The sequence below is a fragment of the Periplaneta americana genome, chromosome 6 (genome assembly GCF_040183065.1).
Source record: "Periplaneta americana isolate PAMFEO1 chromosome 6, P.americana_PAMFEO1_priV1, whole genome shotgun sequence".
Classification (NCBI taxonomy): Eukaryota; Metazoa; Arthropoda; class Insecta; order Blattodea; family Blattidae; genus Periplaneta; species Periplaneta americana.
In genome coordinates, this window is record NC_091122.1 from 159,976,109 (window position 1) to 159,996,663 (window position 20,555).

General features: G+C 36.9%; 1 protein-coding gene and 1 long non-coding RNA gene across 2 annotated transcripts in view; one reads left to right on the forward strand and one right to left on the reverse strand.

The window, feature by feature from the left end:
- Window positions 1–20,555, reverse strand: part of LOC138701992 (uncharacterized) — a 245,386-nt gene that overhangs the window by 83,122 nt on the left and 141,709 nt on the right. The gene's annotated exons all lie outside the window — the stretch shown is intronic.
- The window catches only part of plx (PTB_TBC1D1_like and TBC domain-containing protein plx), a 403,577-nt gene that overhangs the window by 35,129 nt on the left and 347,893 nt on the right, over window positions 1–20,555 (forward strand). The window lies entirely within an intron of this gene.

Consider the following 20,555-nt stretch of genomic DNA (forward strand, 5'->3'; position numbering starts at 1 on the left):
AGTTGAGCTTTTTTAATTTCCGAGAACATGAAAGCAAACATACCGCTCGTGTATCGTACATTATTTTGTGCGAAGATCGTTTATTACATACATGAAAGACGAATTTCTAATTAGTTGCAATGAAATCTCCATGTTGGTTTCTGTTTAATGACGCCAACTTCGGAACACCAAAATATCTTTCTTCAACATTGTTGCTGTAAAATGTTTTCTGTGTTTACTATACTCCAGCAGGCCGTGATATACGTCTGTCTTTTTTTTTCCCCCAGTCTATAAATGCGAACTTAAAACAAACGGTAAGGTTATGTAATGATTTATTTTTCATTTTAATATTTTAACAATATTATTTATATAACATATTGTAGTAATAACATCGGCATCTGGAATCTCGTTGATTTTTTCACGGCTTCCTTGATGTTACTTGTATCAGGAATGCAATAAGTTTCGTAGAGTAGTAGACTTTACTTAATTTTTGCAAATATTTAAAAACAATAATTAACATTGCAATTTAGGTGAAATTGCAGTGGTAAGTTTCCAATTTATAATTATTACTATGTTAAACGTTTCTAAAAATAATATGTTAAAAGCCTAAAGCAGTAAAATGAATGTCGCGCTTAAGCGGTAAGAAGAGGGAAATTGTTATGTGTGGTACGTTGGGAATACTGAATGTGGTATTTCACACTTACCGCGTATTGGTTCTGTGCGGAAAACAAGCAAATACGCACGATCTCGCACAAAATATATTGAGCAATAGATGTTCAGGAATTGATTTCAAAGAGTTGGTTCAGTTCATGTAAGTTAAGTGAACAATTTCTTCTAATTGATTTATATAATTCCATCGCATACTTTAAATTTTGAGCGAGGATTTAGTTGCATGAATCTTGTAAAAACTGGAATTAGAAACCGCCTTTCAGTAAAAAGCGATAGCGCTCTATTGCTATATTACTATGATGTACCGAAGTACGTACTGTATGATATTTCTGTGCAGGATATATTCTGTGACACAGTACATGAAGGTAGGCAACCAAAGGGGAACAGAGAGGTAGAACTTAAACTGAGAGGGATTCAATCCGGCATTAGATAAGCCACACTGGCTTAGTGGATAAAGCGTCAGCACGTAGAGCTGAAAACCCGGGTTCGAATCCCGGTGCTGGAGAGAATTTTTCTCCGTTCTACCCATTCTTCATTTCCCTTACAATAAATCTTGAAGGGCCTACTAGTAAAGAATTTCAATGTTTAGAGTGCCCCTAAAATATCGTATTTTAATATGATGTCAATTCTGCAGCAATTGATTCTAAACATACCTTCGTCTAATTATATCTAGAGTGTGATAAGATGGATTGAAACAGTGGCGGTTCCTCGGGGGAGGGAAGGGAGGAACGTCCTCCTCACATTTTTCTTCTTTTGAAAGTAAATACCAAATAAAATATGTTCCTTGAAATTCGAGGAAGATTCGATAATTTTTAAGCTCTCAGCTATAAGAAAACCTCGGTTGAACGAGTTTTAAACGACGCGCACTCATGTGCTGGTAGAAAACTGTGAGAAAGGTGCGAGATTGTTTGTGTGGAGGAAAGCCAATCCATTCCTCCTTTACTGCAGTTAACACACATAGACAACAGCGCACTAGCGGCCAGAGAAAGAAGCAGAGTTTTAAAGCAAGTAAATGAACGGATAGGGAGGAGATCCTCCTCTGAATCAGCGCATGGGCGGGAAATAGAAATCGACTGGTCGTGCAGCAAGCTCGCTACCGCTGCCATCTAACTATGGCGCATTCAACCAGACTATAACACATCTAGGAGGAGGCACAATAAAAATAGTTTTAACGCGAAGCTATGAAAGACACCATATAAACTTTTTTTAAAATTATAAATCAAAATATTATTCATTACACTTTATATAGGTTTATATGGTTTGAAACTTTCAAGGATATTTGAAAATTAAAGTTGGGTTTATGTAAAACAAAGAGGAAGTAGTTGGTTCTACGTTAGTATCGCAGATCTTTTTGGCCCCTGAAATTCACTTCCATTCATTGTCTACTAGACAGGGCAACAGCCAAGTTTTGTATAAATATATTTGAAATTGAAAGTAGGTACTACAAACTGCATTTTATTGCTATACAGAAGGGAAGGTCAACCCCAACACTACCTGATCTTACATGTATGCATGCAGGCTAATTTGTAGCATGTTTCATTCAAGAAGATATTTCGTGCTGTTAACTTCTTTCCTCCTCTTAAGAAATACGCAGGAGCCGCCACTGGATTGAAAGTAATAAACATCCAAGAATCAAATTACATAACTTTTTGTTTCTGCATACTTTATTAATTTAATCTTTCTGCACAATTATTTATAATATTGCGCAAGCATTTCGTAATTTGCACAAATATAATTCTTATTTTGTGCATTTTTACGACAGTTATTTATTTCCTAGCTTAAACCCTGGCTTGAAGATGCTGTGTTGCTGGGTTTTTAATTATCGAGCCACAAAATGTACATGTTACACACTTTTTATCTCCAAGTTTTGTGGGGAGTAAATCCATGTTCATCATACTAGTTATGGAAAGGTCTTCCTGCGTAAGATATGTCTTCAAATTTTATTTTTAATACAGGATATTACTAACTTCAAAATCACTGATTATAATAATAATAATAATAATAATAATAATAATAATAATAATGATTTATTTTAGCTGGCAGAGTTAAGGCCGTAAGGCCTTCTCTTCCACACAACCAGCAAAAAGTGTATATACATATGCATGAACTTACAAAGAATTCAACAAATTGATTTAGATAAGAGTTACATGTATACAAGAGTTATTTACGAATTAAACAACAAAATACTATGAACTATTAATTAAACACTGAAATAAACTGGGTAGCAGAATTAAACTAAAATACATAGAATGTTAATATATTTCAAATTATATTAGATAATAGAAAGAGATTATTATGAGACAATTTTGAAAATGCAGCACAATCAGGATGATGTCTAAAGAAAAAAAGCAACAGTGTAGTCAGTAATATTTTAAATCAGTATGATTGGAGTGAAATGCTAATAAGGTTATCTTTTAAGCTGTTCTTAAAGGTGTTTGTTGTCTTGCAGCCCCTAATACTTTGTGACAAGGAATTCCATTGACGCGAGGTGGATATTGTAAAAGATGAGGAATAACAAGATGTTCTATGAAGAGGTATATTTAGCGTGCCACAGATAAGTGATCTGGTATTTACGTCGTGGTTAGAGTATAGATAAGAGAAACGAGACGAAAGGTAATTTGGTGTTGAGGTGTGCAGAATTCGAAACTCTTACTGAATGTTTCGGAATTATGCTGTGAAGTCTGACTACTGTAGTATAATATGTAGCTAGTCGGTGATGTATGTAATGGAGGAGGAAAGAAACTGGCCATCCTACCCCATTATCTTTTGGCTTAGCTGTCTTATAAGCGGTGTATTGTTGGTATCGCTTGTGAAGTTCAAACCTGTCGTCGGACAATTGACTAAACATCAGTTTTGTCTACAACATTAAAAATATTCAGTTCTTGCTAATAGCATCGCTTTTAACATTGTCAGTTCTGTTATATCCTGTAGAAATTCTATTTCTGCCACCTCTACGCGTTGTCCAGCATTCCGATCCGTAAAGTAGTATAGATACGGTCATTGTCTTATAAAACTTAAAAATTAAACAAATTCTTGCTTTCGTATGTAATGTTCTTCGTACACATATCATATGAAAATTACCAAATTTAATGTCTAAATCGTTAAAATTATCAAGGCTTATATTATACCGAGTCCTCATGGCGAAAGAAATTTTCTAATGAAATTTCGGCCAGTGTAATGGACCGATGCCCACCCAGCATCGTGATGCGCTTGGGGAGTTACGATAGGTAGCGAAATCCTGTTACTAAAGCCAGCTAAGCACACAATACCTCCATTGTGATTGGATGATCGTCCACCTCTGCTTTGGCATGTGAACGTGAGGTCAGCAGCCGGCTGGTCGGTCATGGTCCTTCATGGGCTGTCGTTCCTCGGATTATTGTTGTATTATACCAGGTATTTAAATGAACTGACTTGTTCAACTGTAAGAAATTTATCGATAGAGGACAACTTACAAATTTTAGACGTATATGCGAAAGAAATGTTTTATGGTATATTGTTATTTTTCGATATTATTTTTAACACTAAGTTGTATTCAGATATGATTATAAAATTATACGACAATAGTAGATCCTTAGTACTACGAAAATATCAAGAGTTACCCAGAGACTCAAAATAATCTTACTCCACAGCCCATTTATCCATAAATGTCACAGTTTCTTTGGGATCTGTCTCCGGGTGTTATTAATGAGGATTCTGTTGTTTAGTCAACTGTCCGAAGACAGGTCTGAACCTCACAAATGATAATAAAAGGCACCACTTATGAAGCAACTAGGCCAGGATATAATGGGGTAGGGTGACCAGTTTCTTTCCCCCTCCATTGCATACATCGCCGACTAGCTACATTACACTAATCAGACTTCAGATATATACAAATAATTGTTCTTCCTCTGACACATCAAGTGAGATGTACTGCCTGATATAATAGATGTAGGCCTACATATCAGACAGAACCTCAATCAGAGGTTAAATGAGGATCCTGTAGCTAACTAAACAAGTAAAACATCTAATTATATAATGCAGATTTCGTTTTGTCATAATTTCCATAACATAACCACCACAAAATGTATTTAAAAATGGGCAAAATTATGCAAATCTCTCTCGGTCGTGCTTAAATAAAGATGTTAATTATTTCTTGAAGAGTTTAATCAATTTTTATGCAATCCTAGCCTTCAAACGCACTTGTTATGACGCTATAAATCTTGCACAGTTGGTCTAATTCTGGCACTGGTGCCAGAAAAGGTTACCTAGCAACTAGTATTCCATGACGTCATCACCCACCTTCACAACACAATTTTATATAACGTACCTGTATGAAAAAGCTTCAAAACAACAACAAAATAACGTTGTCTTAGAAACGATTACTTAGCAACCATACAATATATTACGTCATATCCAATATTCATGTGTCTTCTACGTCATAACATTACATTTTGTAAATTTATAGTAGTTTTTTTTTACATATTTTAATGGTAGAATAGCATGAAAAGTTGTATGTAACGCTGTACAATCTTCATTATAAACACTCGTGCCATAATTATCAAGATTATACACGAGTTACATAAATTACTATTTTGCTTGATATTCAAAATTAAGCGACAGAAGTTGAGAGTTTATTATACTTTCAAGATACGTATTTGATTGAAATCGACTCGAATATTACACTGATGTAGACTGCAAGACATTTGAAACTAGCCTGCATCGAGGCCAGACGTTCTCGTAGACGCGAAACTTTCTTCTGCTTACAAGCCACCTTCACATAAAATAAACTGTTGCTAGGCAGCCACTTCGTAGCTAGAACATCACCTGTTGCTTGGATGTTACCTGTTGATACGTAGGTGCATCACAGTTTTTTGTTATCTCATTTGTTTCCAAGATTACATAGTCAAAATTTTTCTCTGACTCAGCATGATACAGTATAAGAATGTACAAATAGTAGATGCACTACTATTAACTGACTATAGCTACCCTTATTTAACTTTGTCGTCCATGGTAGTCTAGCTTTATCATCAGGTTCAAAATCGGTTAAGGACTTCAATTTTAAAGGGAGATAAAAATCCTTAACATTGCTTTCCCTGGGAAAGAAATAAAGCTGGCAGGCCCATGTCATAGATCTACAGCACGGTAAAGAATAGTAACTTACAGTTCTGGGCAAAATTTAGAAGTCATATCTGGCCGATGTTGAATTTCGGCATTGAATAGACCTAACCTCTGCAGTTGGAATAATCGTTAAATGAAATACTACTAGTACAGCTACTACTATTGCTAGTATTGCTACTACTAATACTACTACTTCTACTGCTATTACCACTATTATGGAATTTCGAAATTTTCTCACCATTCGCAAGCTGACGCAAGGGACAAAGAGTACTTAAGCATATAAATGTTTACTAGTTCATTGAACCATTGATTTTGTTTTGACAAATGAAACTCCTACAAGTACAGAGCTGCAAATACATTTTTAGATTAGTGGAAATAGGGTAAAGGTTGGTAATATTGTGATATGAGTAATATTGTGATAGTTCTTTTTGAGAATTTATTACAATTTTACTGAGCGAGAGAAGGACTGATTTTGTGCATAAACTTGTCCACGAACATTCTCTTCATACGTTGACGCAAAAAACCGATCTTCCTCTCGCTCAGTAAAATTGTAATAAATTCTCAAAAAAAAAAAAAAAAAACTATCACAATTTACCAACCTATACCCTATATCTAGTTTTAGAGAAAGAGATAAGTATTACTAAAAGTTAAAGAGTGCTAATGAACTTTGTTTCATTTTGAATATAGGTGATGCTTTAGTAGCGCACTTGATCCTTTCAATGCAGCTAAGGTTACACTCTGAATAATATGTAGATGTAGGTATTCCAAGCCTCTTACATACATCTTTCATGAAGAGAGTAGCGGTACCCCTTGCTCCAACCAGAAGTCCGATTTCTTCAAGTTTTTTAACCAGTATTTTTGAAGGTAATAGAGAATGGTAGGATTGTAGATATTCTTTTTTTTTTCCGTATCCACTTCAGCCGGCTGTTCCTCATTCGTTTCGAAACGCACAGTGGGATCAATTATGAATTCAGATTTTGTAGATTCCTAGAAAGCTATTATATCTGTGCGCCGTGTACTACCAGTAACGGAAAGACCATGTACTTCTTCAAAGGTGTTGTAATCGGCATCTTTAAGGGCAGTGGCTATAAATAATTGATCATATTTGGTTGTGTCTAGTGTTTCGCAGAGCTTCGCCATGCGGACAGGATCCCAGGACGTGTGCAAGAGTTTCAATCTCGTTGTGACATGCCTGTCCTGAGATCTTCCCGGTACAGCACGTACTGCAGTAGCATTTCCAACCATTTTAATGCCATTCACTGTTGGAGAATCCTTTCTTGTTTGCAAATCCATTTGTTTGCAGCAGGATATTATTTAAACAAACTACTTCTTTCCCTTTCTGTGGATGACGACACAAAATATCAAATTCTCTATTCCTCGGAAGATTACGAATCTTTGTAGCATTTAAAAAATGGTATTCTTGTGAAATAAGGCGTCTTCTGGAACAACGTTCCTACTACTACTTTTACTTTACTGCAACTATTGTTACTACTATTGTTATTACTGCTAATCCTACTGCTACTATCACTACTTCCACTCCTGCTGCTGCTATTACTATTACCACTACTACGCTATGGTAAGCGTCCCCCCTGACTTCGTCAACAGGAACCACCACCAGGCTTTCCCTTCCGGTCGGGATCAGTCGTGAACATTCACATTCTGGCTGTTCGTATACACTGGCATCACCGAAGCTCGTACATCTACCATGAAACCTATTTTTTTTCTGAAATGGAGACAAGAATAGGATGAATTGGAGAATGTTGGTGGAATGAAATGTATATTTTTTAGGGAAACTGTAGAATCCTTAGGAAAAACCCTCATTCTCCAATCTTGTCCAGCACAAGTATCACACCACTCAGCGCCGAAGTTGGAACCTACATTCGAGGGATGTTGTGCCTTGTTTTAGCACTGAGAGTAGTTCTGTGTCACCGGGTCTAAGGAAAGTTGTTTTCAGAAGTATGGTTCGTTAAATGCTTCAGCGAACGTCATTCAAAGTGGACCGAAATCGCTGTTACGTAAAACAAACCGTCCTTCTTCAGTGCTTCTCTGACGTAGAAAGCATAATATAACATTGACAAGGCTCTAGCAAATAGCGAAGTTGTAAGTGAATGTGTATTCTTATGCAAAAACATGTGAGCAAAATATTATGCAAAAGTAATAGTGTTGTTGAAAAATCAAGAGTGGATTTGAAGTCCTCTAAATTTGTTAAGAAGTAAATATATAGGAAGATAATAATACTATAGTTTTGTTAATAAAAGAATAAGGTTATTGAGTTACAAACTTTTTTATTTGGTTATTTAAGGACGCTGTAACGAGCAACTTGTTCTCTTACTCTGCTGAGAGAACAGTTTTGCGTGCAAAGCCTCCCCCACTGTTTTATCAGTTATGTGAATTTGTCATTGCAAGTGGGGCTGCAGTGCAACAGGAGATAAAGGTAAAAAAAAGATAGGAAAAGCTTAATCTCACTTGTGATGTAGAAATGAATCTAGAAAATACAATTCAGAAACAACAAGGAGACAGACAAAAGTTTTAAACTTCATAAAATTCAAACTATGAAATTAATATTAAATGTTTCGTTCACATTATTTCACTTAGATTTTTGACTTAGAATAATTTTAAATGTTTCACTCAAATTATTTCACTTAGAATTTTGACGTAGAACTACGTCTTCCTTCTTGCCAGGTATGGGAATTTGTCACACAAAAATGCAACCCTCTCTCCTTGTCCTTCTCTTTCCCTTGTTTTCATTGTATTCTCCATGCTCTCTTTGTATTTCCCATGTTCTCCTTGTAATCCTCATGCTCTCTTTTCATTCCCCATGTTCTTGTTTTCACATTGTTCTCCTTGTCTTCCCCCTGTTCTCCTTGTATTTGTGTTCTCCTTGCTTTCAATTTCTTTCCTTTGTACTTATTTTCTTTTCCTTGTTCTCCGCTTCTTCTCCTTTTCTCCTTGTCTCTCTCTTGTTCTTCTTGTCTTCTCCTTGTATTCCCCTTATTCTCCATGTATTCCACTTGTTCTCTTTTTGTTTCCTTTGTATTCCCCTTGTTCTGCTTGTATTGCCCTTGTTCTCTTTTTGTTTCCCTTGTTTTCCTTGTATTCCCCTTGTTCTCTTTGTATTCGCTTTGTCCTCATTGTTTTCCCCTTGTTCTCATTGTTTTTCCTCTTGTTATCATTGCCTTTCCTGGTTGTCCTTGTCTTTCCCTTGTTCTCCTTGTATTTATGTTGTCCTCGTTTTTAATTTCTTCCCCTTGTACTCATTTTCTTCCCTTTTTACTTATTTTCTTCCCCTTGTTCTCCATTTCTTCCCCTTTTCTCCTTGTCTCCCTCTTGTTCTTCGTCTTCTCCTTGTCTTCTCTTTGTATTCCCCCTTTTCTCTTAGTATTCCCCTTGTTCTCCTACTATTCCCCTTGTGTGGTCGCACCCACATGTACATTGTAGTTCTGCGTAAAAATATGGAGCTTTGGAAAGCTCTTCACCTGTTATTTTTTATTTTTATCATTTAAATCTTTGTACTTTACGTATTCAATACTTTAAATATAAGTGCTACAGTATAAAAATTCTGTACTTAGAATTATCATAATTACTAAGACATCAAAATAAATAATACTTGTCTCCTTTAAGTTGTTTTACCAATAGCGGACACATTCTCACTATCGGACATTTTTTAATTTCCAGCAGATGTCCGCTATTGATAACGTATAACTGTGTAGCTATTATTTAGTCCATTAGGTAAAGCCTGCCTGTGCATTATTTACAGTGAAGTTATTTGATTTGCATCGTGAGCTTGCCTCGTAATGGCATTGTCATACCGCTATGCGACTCTCATTTCGGGGGAAAGTGATTCACCGCAGTTGTATAGGTGCAGTGGGTAATCGTGTGACTCATAGGAAAGAAAGATGGGAAGTCGGGGTCTTGTGCAGAAGTATAGTCGTAACAAATCTTCTTATAATGTCGCCTAACTTAAACTGAACGTTTTCACGCTTAGTTGCAGTGTAAATTAAATTTTGATCTTTTTAGTAAAATAAAAGATAAATACATTTCAAGGAGAAATATAACAAGAATTCAACTCTACAAATAAATTTGAAAGATTCGACCACCACCACTAGCATTAGATAGCATTTATTTTCTCCTTCATTGTTTGCATTGGACATTCCAACGCTCCTAGTGGGTACCAGTCCTTTGTCTCCATTATTTGTGTATCAGTAGTGTAGCTGGTCTTCCATCCAGGAGGTCCGAGTTAAATCCACGAGGAGATCGTGAAAAATTGCGGTGGTCATAGCAGACGTTGCAGAGATTTCTTCTCGTGATACCCCCGTTTCTCTCTGTCATTTCACCAACACTTTCCATCTCCCCCTCATTTCAGCTATCATCTGTAAGTAAAAATAGACTGGGGTGACGTCTTGGGAATACAGTAGAACCCCGATTGTCCGACACCCTATTAACCGATTGACGGATTATCCGACTACTTTCTCTCACTCTTTTTTTTTTTTTTTTTTTTTTTTTGCGACAGAAACATATGAAGGACTACTGTACGTTATATTAGTACGTATTTTTTTCTAGAGAGTGTTATTACAAGTCTTAGCACTTACTATCCAGTTTGGTCTACTTAGTTGCCGTACTGTACAACTTCTATAGAAAATGTATTCCGTAAGTGTCAAAAGGAAACGTTTTGTAATAAGTATCGAAAAAAAAATGCAAATAATTGAGTGATTTGGGGAAAGAGAAACTGTGACTCATCTCGCATCAGAATATGAGACTGGTGTTACAACTGTGCGCGATTTAATAAAAATCAAGGATAAAGTGTATAGAGTATGTAAATCTACAACATGAGACCTCTAGGCATACTGTTCCTATCTTTCCGCTGACAGCTATTCCAAGGAGTTTCCTTACTCTTAAAAGCACGTCGTTGACAACCGAACTTAAATAGTGAACTTGTGATCCACTTCCTAGCGTGTTGAACATAAGACCACGGAGGAAATTACGAAACTTCAGCCCTTATTCGCTTAATTTACGAAACTATTTTATGGTACTGATTATCCGATTTTTTCGATTAACCGTCCAGTCAATCCCCTTCATTACCACGGATAATATAGGTTCTACTGTTGTACGGGTCCCGACATTGTTGCCAACTGGACGGAAATTTCTTCAAAACTGACGGAATTTCAACGCAGCGGACGGGAACAGAATGGCTTTGACAGATTTTCTGGCAGAAATTATGATTTACATTGTCTTTTGACTTTTTAGTTGCTGTCATTTTATTTGTTTAATTTTTGGGAGATTTTTGCTTTTTCTTTGAATTGTGCTGTACCATGTTAAAGAATCCCGTGACAGATTTCCTTATAGTAATCAAGTCAAAGTTTGACGAATTTTTTTTCTTGTTAGAAAAGAGGGAGGGAACATCCCACGCCCTGCGACCTGAGGTCTATTATACACCCCCCCCTCATATGGGATGAGTTGCGTGCTCACCGATCCTCTACGCGCACCGACCTAACCACTAGACCCTCTTAACGACCGGTCCCTACAGCCAACAGAGTCCATGTACCACTCCTGCTTCGGCAACCACCCCAAGGCTCCTCCCTTAAACGTCCGAGGCGGAAGTCCTCCCCCGAGAAGGTCTGCCCCGGGTTCCGTTGCAGAAGCTATCCATCATCGCATGAATACAATCCACGGAGGCCGGTCGAGAGAGCCAGCAGCTTCGGAGGGCCGCCTGTAGAGCAAACTGAAAACCAGAAGGCGTAACGGGATGATGAATGAAAGGATGATAGGGGAGGAAAGGAAGTGGCGAAGATGGGTGGGGTTCCAATCGCCTGATAAAATTACCTGATATCCATTGGAGTGAGAGAAAAACCCCGAAAAAACCTCACCCAGGCAACTCGTCCCTATCATGAATCGAACCCGGGCGGAGAGATTTGGGATTTATTTCAGCCATATTGATGCACAGTCTAGTGATTAGAAGTTGTGCTCCGCCATCTTTCCTAGTCCCGAGGTAGAAATTTTACATGAAAGTTTCTAATCCCGCCGGGGATCGAACCCGGGCCTGCTATTCTGGAGGCAGACACGCTACCACAGAACTAACTCGGCGGACCCACATATCATGTATTATATAGTACAAAGAAAATTCAAAAGAATTCGAATTCAGTTGCGTGTCCTATATTTTTATTTTGTTAAAAATATGGTGACCCTACTCATAGAAAATCCAGTAAATTGTATAAAGGACACATATTATGCCTTAGATTTTCGTAATCCTTATTGCGGATGTCTCTTACCGCCATGTCTCTTGCCGACTCTGATTAGCCTGAACAGAAGTGAAAGATAATTACATTTAAGAAACGCACAAAAACTACTCTAGAAATGTTAGACTGTAATTTCCAGTAGCATAAAACAATTTTTGAGATATGAAAGCGTGAAAGAAGAGAACAATTTTCCTGCTCCACTAATCGAGATCGGTTTTTATTGCTTAAATTGTCCGAGTTCCAAGTTTCATTCGAGACAGAACATAAATGAACCGTAGCTGCTTCGTTGGAAGCAAAAGCCTCCCCACTTGAGCGAACAGAAGGATTTATTCTGGTGAGTGTATTAATGAATATATGGTGAATCTTCATTCATTTGGTGACTGCTTGGGGTAGATCATCAGCTTGTTACGCAGACGGTTCGGAGTCGAAGTTCTGGTCAGTTCAAGGATCCTTCATTAAAAAATTCATACCGACTTTTGTGGCGGACAAGATCACAGTGGTAATTTTCTCGGAATACTCCAGTTTTCCCATGATCGACTTTCCTGCGTGGTAATGCAATGAACCTTATCGTATGGGTTTGGTGAAATAGTTCACTATAATGGACGTATTGCTAGAGGTTGTGCCTCTGCTTTCATAATAATAATAATAATAATAATAATAATAATAATAATAATAATAATAATAATAATAATAATTTTTATTTATTTATTTATTTAGAATATTAACGTGCAAAACAACAGCACAAGGCCAATTACAGTTTAGCACGATACAAAACAGAACAAAACAACAAATGATGATGAGAATGAATGATAGAAAATGGGAATGAGATGAAAATACAAACAATATAATAGTCTACATAAATCATTGACCAAATGCAACAAAGTTACATAGCACAAATAATTATTAAAATTAGTTCAGTGAGATAATTAAAAATAATGGCAATTAAATATAATGAAATACATAATGAAAAGATATAAAAAACAGTGCATAAATAATTATTAAAATTACAGTTAAATACAATAATGACAAATTGAATAGATAATTACAAAAATACATGATATATCTTATTTTATTTCATGGAGTGCAGTTTCATAGAAAAGACTTTGCCGACAGACCTTCTACTCCCCCTACTAATTGGTTGTCATAAATAAATGTCTTCCTTACTGTGACGGAAATCTTGTCTTCTCCTGTTAGTAACCAATCACAACCCTCGTTCAGAAGAATTGACAGGCTCCCGTCAAATCCACGTGGAGGCAGAGTTGTCGCATCTTTTCCGAATTCCAAGAATCCCGTCAGTCTCACTGCCTCATTTCGAGGGTCACCAGGATTGTGGCAACTGTGCAATGTTGGGACGAGGGACAGGATGGAATTGTCAGAGGTGTTTGTGTAGGAAGTCATAAATCTGTAAGTGGGTGTTCAAAGGAGCCACCGAACTGCACTCCTTGAAATAAAATAAGGTATACAGAAAAGCTAAAAACGACACAAACAAATGAAGTTAAAATGAATATGAATAATATAAAAGTAGCCAAACAACAAACTATACATTAAACGGATCTGAATTAATATAATGGAAATTGGCAGCTTTAATGCATCTGACAATAATAATAATAATAATAATAATAATAATAATAATAATAATAATAATAATAATAAATCTTCTGCACCTTTTTTCGTGCAACCTGGCAGTTGTGAATTTTCACGAAAACACATCCTGTTAACAGGTGTTTACTTTTCTTCATATTTGATAATAAGTTTAAGGGGTTAGGTACAGCTTACAGCAATAAAATTTTGGAAATGTTCAACGTGTTTTTCCTCCATTACTGTATCTTGTATAATAATGAAAATTAGTTTGTGTAAAACACTGTCTTTCTGCTACATGAAAAAATATTTTTACGATAAAAAAAATTATGTGCTTTTTTTTTTTTCTTCAAAATTCAGTTCTCTATGCAGTGATGAAGCTTTTCCCACGTAACTAAAAAACTATCCAACTTTCTGTGATGAATTTTTTTATGTGTATTTATGCATGTCATAATCTACAATATAATGCAAGATTACTTCTCTATCTTTGATAGATTGTCTGATAAAAAATAAATTCATTTAAAAAATGGTCAAATATCAGTATTTTCTTCTAACACAAAAAAAATATTATTTATTAAGAAATGTAGTTGAAAGAGCATGATGTCCACACCTGTGGAGTGGCCCGGGTTCGATTCCCGATCGGGGCAAGTTACCTGGTTGAGCAAATGCTGGGTAACTTTCTGTGCTGGACCCGGACTCACTTCACCGGCATTATCACCATCTCATACAGACGCTAAATAACCTGAGATGTTGATAAAGCGTCGTAAAATAACCTACAAAAAAAGAGCATGCTGTTGTAAATATGAGTTTCAGTAATAAAATAAAAGAGAGAGAACATGGAAAAGTTAACAAGTTTATGAGTTATGAGGGAAACGCTTCATCAGTGCACAGTGAATTTTGGGGGGGGGGGATATATATATATATATATATATATATATATATATATATATAATTTTTTTTTTTAATCGTGACAACATTTTTTTCATATAGCACAAGGACAGTGTTTTACACATAAGTTACCAATTTTCATTATTGTACGAGATACAGTAATGGAGGAAAAAAATGTTGAATGTTTCCCAAAATTTTACAGCTGTAAGCTGTACCGAACCCCTGAAGTGAAGTAAATTGAAATCCAATGGATTAGGGATTGATTGATTCCACGAGGGCTGAATCCGGCATGGATACTTGCACTTACGCCATTTAGGCTCATTGTACGCCTTATAAGCGATGATTGCCTAAATCCGAGGGATGGTCCGGTTGGTATTCGTGAATCCGAAGCTGACAGACGGTTCATCCTTCTTGGGCCGTGCAGGTAAGATCCTATCTACTAACGAAGCCACCGGCGTGGCTCAGTCGGTTAAGGCGCTTGCCTGCCGGTCTGAAGTTGCGTTCGGACGCGGGTTCGATCCCCGCTTAGGCTGATTACCTGGTTGGTTTTTTTCCGAGGTTTTCCCCAACCGTAATGTGAATGCAAGGTAATTTATTTTGAATCCTCGGCCTCATCTCGCCAAATATCATCTCGCTATTACCAATCTCATCGACACTAAATAATCTAGTAGTTGATACACAATCGTTAAATAACCAACTAAAATAAAATAAAAAATCTACAAACGAGCCCAAACCCAGAGTCTGGAGCCCCAAGCCCTTAGATAGAGCCTAGATCAGTATCGGAGACCCATACTACCCCCGGACATCGCCCCAGATTATTGTTACTATTACAGATGACAGATGAAATGAGGGGGAAGTGGAGTGTGTTGGTGGAATGATAGAGGGAAATGGGAATACCAATACTTCACCCAAGATTATTTTTAACTATTGAAGATAGTGGATGAAAATAGGAGGAATTAGCGTTGGTGAAATTATAGAAGAAAATTGCAGTACCCCAGGAAAACCTTCTCAAACGTGTTGCCCGCCACAAATTCCATACAGATCTGACCAGGGATCGAACCCAGGACGCCTGGATGGAAGGCCTGCACGTTAGCGCTAAAGGTACAGACATAATTAAGGTTAATATTCCAACATAAAAAAAAAAAAACATGGCTCACAATGTCAGTCTGAGAGAAGAGAAGTTCGCGCTTTTTTCCGTTTACTTTAATGGCTTGCAGATATTAAAAAAAATACATCGTGTTGTTATCGCCAATCTTAATAATTCATGAGTAAGTTGTGTATAGTTTCCCACTTGCACGTCTGGTAAGAGCGTTACATTGCTGCTATTCCTACTTCAGTTCACGGATGTTTTTTCAAGCTCCCACTTTTGTTGTGAAAGGTTCCGTGGCCGTGCGAAAGTGTAATTCAAGGACATTTGGAATAATGCCATTTTTAAGTGCATATTTTGTTCTTCGTAATAAAAAAGATTTCCTCTACTATTCAACTGCATCGGCCGACAAGAAACACAGCACTATCTGAAGTATCAAAACAACTATTGCGAGACGTGTTTTACCACATATATTTGACGTAGAATACGTCTTTGTTCTCACTACGTATAGGAGAACCAAATCCACTCAGTGTGTGTGTGACGAACACTTTGAGCACCTGCTATAAACTGTATGGGCTATTCCATCTCAAATCGACCGAAATATAGAGAAAATTGACCTTGTAATTTTTAAATACAATGAAACTTTTTCTGTTCGTACAAAACTATGACACAATGCTTTGTGCAAAGTTTGAGGCGTCAGAACTTCATAGTGTTTAAATTTAAAATATTTTAATTTATCGTATTTTCATAAAATTAGCAACTTTAAACTGTTGTGGCTCCGAAACCCTCTCACCCAATGATCAAAATCATGGTTTATTTTGATGCTGAGAAGTTAAAGTTTATATTGACATGTAAACTGTTTTTCTTACTTTTTATGGAAATGGAGAAATTTAGATTTTTCTTCATTAAGACGCCTTTGGCCACGAAAAAATATTTTTTAAATATATGGTTAGATTCCGCATTGAAAGTACAAATAAACACATATTTTTTTACTGATGGCACGTTGATAAGAAAGTATTGAAAATATCAAATAAAGAAAATAAATAGTACGCGCGTGAACTAACCAGCTGACTGTGAGACGGGAGGTAGTCGAGACAAGCAAGGCCAGGAGACAAACACGTGATGTGTCGTCTAGCAGTCATGGCTGTGCTAGCTTTATCACAGGTTTTCATAAACACAGGAGTAAAATGACGCCCAACGCTCGCTTATTTTCAGCTCTCGGCCAGTGCTTGCGGTACTGCGCCGTTCAAGTCTAGGCGTGTGAAAATAATCTATTTAATACCCTCGAAACTTATTGCCAAGCCACTAAGCAAACAATGCCGAATCCCTCTTAATAATGCAAGGTTTTTTCTCAATATTTTATTTACATTTTTACAAATGGCCAAAAAGCCTAAAAACAAGTAAAATCAGATTATCTGTCTCTCTGTATACAATAAAAATAAGGACATAACCTACCAAATGTCAGCTTCAAAATAAGCTCTCGTTCAATGATCTGCAGTAAATGGTTCCAGAGTTCTGAGCGCTGAAAGAGGCTTGTTTTAATAAAATACGCTAAATTTGTCGCTCAATAATACGAAAACCGTTTGACTTTCGATAGTATATTTTTGAAAATGCACTCCCCTCAGCACCTTGTATAAGTAGGGAAAAAATTATAGTATAAAAATGCGAGGTTTTTTTACTGATCGATTTCATATGGAATAGCCCATATGCAAAATTGAGGCATTCTCTGGAACAAGTACTACAGAGTATCAAACATTTTATATTTGATATGAAAGTATTGCGCAGAACGACGTTCAAATATTTCTAAAGGCGCTAGCTACGTTTGTTGGAGGGAAATAATATTTTGTCAGGAGAGAGAGAGACCTGTTCTTAAGGATACGCTATAATTCTGGAAAAGGAAAAACGACGTAACGTACATTATTATTTCAGGAAATGCATGAATTGCAAACTGTACATTAACACCTGTTGTAAACTGCACATACATACATACATACATACATACATACATACATACATACATAAGTACATACATACATACATACATAGTGTTCTGCCAAATGGCAGGACTTTCACTGCAAACCCAGCATTCTCCAATCTTTTCTATTTTTACTTTCTTCTTAGTCTCCGCATATGATCCATATATCTTAATGTCGTCTATTATCTGATATCTTCTTCTGCCCCATACTCTTCTTTCACCATTCCTTCCAGTGCATCCTTCAGTAAGCAGTTTCTTCTCAGCCAGTCACCCAACCAATTCCTTTTCCTCTTCCTGATCAGTTTCAACATCATTCTTTCTTCACTCTTTTCAGCACAGCTTCGTTTCTTATTCTGTCTGTCCATTTTACACGCTTCATTCTTCTCTATATCCACATTTCAAATGCTTCTTTTCGCTCCTCTTCACTTCGTTGTAATGTCCGTGTTTCTGCCCCATACAATGTTACATTTCATACAAAGCACTTCACTAGTCTCTTCCTTAGTTTTTTTTTTCCGAAGGTCCGTAGAAAAACCCCCTTTTCTATTAAAACTTGCTTTACCAATGTTATCCTCCTTTTGACCTCCTGGTAGCAGCTCATGTTACTACCACAGTCTAGTACAGTGGTCATCAGCACTCGCTGAAATGTGCAATGGGTACACTGTGCTGTCCCGTGTGCACTGTCGTGCAACAGAGAGAGATAGAGAGCATACCCGCTAGCAGCTACGGAGTGCACCCTAGTGCACAGCGTTTTCCGTGGGTAAGAGAGGCTAGCCCCAGCGTACTCTGTGCTGACGACCCCTGGTCTAGTATATACAGTCACGAAGCTCAATACGTAGGAACTATGCATCCATAGATAGTTGCTAACCACTAGGATCGCTACTATCGCCTCATCACAGATAATGCGAAATAGTACCGGCGCAGTCCTAGTACCCTGGACAACTCAAGCTTCGTGACTGTATATACTAGACTGTGTTAATACTTATAGTACACCTCAAGTATTTGAAACTGTTCACTTTGTAAACCGCACGGAAATAAATTTATAGTAAGTAGTAATTCATTGTGTAATAACCTAAGGTAGCAGAGCTCTTAAACGATACATCGGAGAAAATGGCTTGTCTGGCAAAAAAAAAAAAATTGTTCTCTATGCCAGATCTGTCATCCGTCGGAATTTGATGTAGAGGTTCCTGAATGAGTCTATGTCAACTTCGTGAAACTAATTTTTAAATAGAGGATTTTTGCCGCACTCCATTTATGAAGTTGTCACGCCAGTTTTTCGAGGAAACCTAGTCAATGTCCTGTTGTCTTGATTCATAATCGTTCAAAATATTGAGGCCAAGGTCCGTCCTTAGCGTTGTGTCACGGAAGACAGATGGGAGTTATATAACAGGACGGATAAATGTTGCAGATCTTTCGTCTTAGATTGCATCAGATAAGTTATGTATTAGACATTAATTGTTCTTTCTCGAGCTAGTGGAGAGATAATTAATGCTGGATCTTCACTGCTGTGTTTAATATGGTTACAAATATGATGGTGAATCGATGATACTAGTATCACCATGTTCTAACGATGCTCTAGGGCAGCGTTTCTCAAAGTGTGTTCCCCGGAACCCCGAAGTTCCTTTAAGCAACTCTTAGGGGTTCCGCCAATTCCTGATGTGAAATTATTTACTTTTTAATCTTTAAAATATAATGTTATAAAACATAAAAAGTAATAAGAACAGAAGCATAATAAAATTGTTTATTCTGTTGGCAATTTTCAGGACAACAATAGATACCGTTTACGGCAATCCGATCACTAAAGCACATTGTTGAAATAATAATAGGTGCGCTTGAAGTAACTTAAGTGTCCGCAGCTATCACATTTTCCAACAACAATGCACAGGTGTAAATTGTATATGGAATTAATTGAAAATTCTGTGAAGGATGTTTCGCAGAGTTGTTTTGATATTCCTTCAAGAAAGCACAGGAAACTTCTTCTGGAGAGGAAAGACCATTGTTTTGAAGTTCAAGGTGAATTATGTGTTAATTTTGTGTCTCAAAGTTAATTTAATAATATTAGAAAAAAATTCAAATATTTTAAAGAAAAATTGTCCGATTTTTATCATCCCTTCTCCAAATTGTGTAAATAGAGGGCGAGACCAATCATTGCGAGCTACAGTACGTCATCCTATTTTTAATACAGAGTGATACCGATCCTCAGTCTACTATTTTTTAAATACAGAGTGACAATGAATCATGAATCAATGGCTTAAAACAGGATCATTAAAACAATCAACATCCAAGTGTGCCATGCAACTTCAACTATCCCTAAACGTGAGTCTGATGAAGGCGAAATGGGGGGGGGAAACAAGCCCTCTCCACGAATATTCACTGGGTTCATTGGGTTCCAGAGTTTTATTTTGGGTTTTAAAGGGTTCCGTAGATAGAAAAGTTTGAGAAACGCTGCTCTAGGGCTTGGGTTGGAATCCCACTTACTTTAATTTCTGACTTAATTTTTTTCCCGAAGATTTACCAAACTGTAAGGCGAATGCCAGGTAATCTCGTGGCGAATTATCTGACTCATCTCGCCTAATACCATTTTGCTATGACTAATTTTAACGACACTGGATAACGCGTAGTTAATAGCAGGAGGCTTTAACTCTTAATTATGACGCAAGGTGTATCCTCATAGAAGTTCCTCGGTTTGCCGCACTAGGGCTGCAGAGTCGCTAGTTGTGTTCCGGTGGGTATGAGAGGAAAAAACTGGTTGTAAGTGTCGTCAATCTGACAGTTTTAAACAGATATTATTAATACTTATTATTTACATGATTTGCCAGTTTTGTAATATAGCCCTAGTATTGAAATTCAAAATCGTCTTTTTGCATAGCCGATTTAGAATTGCAGCCGATTGTAGCAATATTGGCCAGTTTTTTTTTTCAGCTGGACAGTGATTCGATTTTGGCGATCCTGTCACGTTTGAATCTAATAAGCACACAAGCCATTGTTGTAAAGAGATCGGGTAGCAAAGGGAATGTGTCGGTTTTCAGTTTCATGTTCAGCTATTGTAGTT